The following is a 1,848-nucleotide window of genomic DNA, read 5'->3' as shown; positions in this document are numbered from 1 at the left end:
CAACACTTTACAGATGCAGTCGTCCGTTCTACCAACAGAGAGTCTACAGATGTGGCGGAGCTTCACACCGTGTCAAAGATATGCTATCTTCTGTAGGTCGTCTTGGAAATCGTGTTTCATTCATTCATTCATTTTTAGGCCACCCTTAGACAAAATATAGTAAAAAACTCAGATTGTTCAAGGTATTGCAAAAGAAAAGGGTTTTTTATAGGCAGTTATAGACACCACAACACCTCTAGTGGGTCATAAGTGTTGATTGAGAGGGATTATGTATTTATTTTATAATCTATACATTGGTAAAGTATCTGAATTTCGCTCCATCACTGCAAAATAGTGTCACACAATGGATGCTGAAGCTAATCAAAATAAAAACATTGCTGACTGCGGCATTCACAGATCAGCGAGGTCAGACTGCCCCACAGCAGTTTTAAATACACCCAAACAAATGTGTCTTAACATGAGAAGCTTCTCCTGGTAGACTGCATTTCTTCAACGTATGACTCCATTACTCATAGCATTGTTCGTCAATCTAATCTTAGCCCTCACACTAAAGTCAAAACTGTCAGCCCACTTGACACAGCTTGACAAGTCAATCCTGTACTTCTTGTTCTTTTAGAGCCATGACCTGATATACAGGGTGCAAAAACAAAGACAGCAGCAAAAAGAAAGAATCTGCAGGAAAAGAAACAGAACCTTAAGAACTACCCACAGCAAATATGTTGCTGGCAAACACTGTACTTTTAATCCAGCTATGAAAATAAAAAAGGGAGAAAGAGTGAAAAACAGGTCATGAATGTGCCAGCCTCTGGGGTTTACATACATACATTTAATTTCACTTTAACCTGTGGGTAAATGAGCGTAAGTTACTGTTGATACACACAGAAAATCATTAATCAAATAGTCAAACAGAACAAGAGGTTTAAAGAAAAAAAAACCTGTCTTACTGGAGGATTAGACCAAAGGAATTTCCTTTACACAGTTTCCCCTAAACTCCCGCCTCTGATGTTCAATAGGTCAAGTAAAGAGTAAGCAGAGGAAGTAGATGTACACTCATTTCCTTCTCAAACCGATCAACATACGGTGTAAAAAAAACGACTAAAATACATCCGACACTAAAACCTGAAACCGTAAGATTCACATACAGTTGGAAATGTAAATAAATGTGCGAGTATATAAACATTACATCAATTTAAAACAACCGTTTTTGTCAATTTAATTATCTCACGAGCTTATTTTTGCAGCTCAAGTCTAAAAAACATCTGTCACATGTGGAGACGCTTCAGATGACTTCACAAAAAGCGTGTGCCATCACCACTCTATAGAAAGATCCATCTCAGCCAATTGCCACGAGAGACGAAAACGCAGAGCCACCACACCACAGCGTCACGTGACCAACCGGGGGGGGGGGGGCAGCTTGATCCCTCTACTCATGCGCAAAACGCTGAAATGCTGCAGGATGTGTTTAGTGCTGATGCACCGAGGTTACTGTCGGTCAGTGACATCCTCCCTCTCGTCCCACGCTCCGCTGAGGCAGAGCTGTGGATCTGATTCAATTACATTCAGTCAGTTACTGAACTTTTGTATCATTTTTGAGGTGTTTGTTCTTGGAGGATTTCCATTTTCTGCTACTTTATACCTCTAGTCCATTTTTAAGTAAATATTGTACACAAACCACACATACATACACATAAATACCACACACACACACACAGTATATATAAGATACACACACACACACACACACAAAACACACACACACACACACACACACACAAACACACACACACACACAAACACAAACAGATATACACACACACACAACTTATGTGAAGTGTCGTTAATATAAAT

This window comes from Morone saxatilis, unplaced genomic scaffold (genome assembly GCF_004916995.1).
Source record: "Morone saxatilis isolate NCDOM2014 unplaced genomic scaffold, NCSU_SB_2.0 Contig12, whole genome shotgun sequence".
NCBI lineage: Eukaryota > Metazoa > Chordata > Actinopteri > Moronidae > Morone > Morone saxatilis.
Note: the sequence above shows the minus strand (reverse complement) of the source record.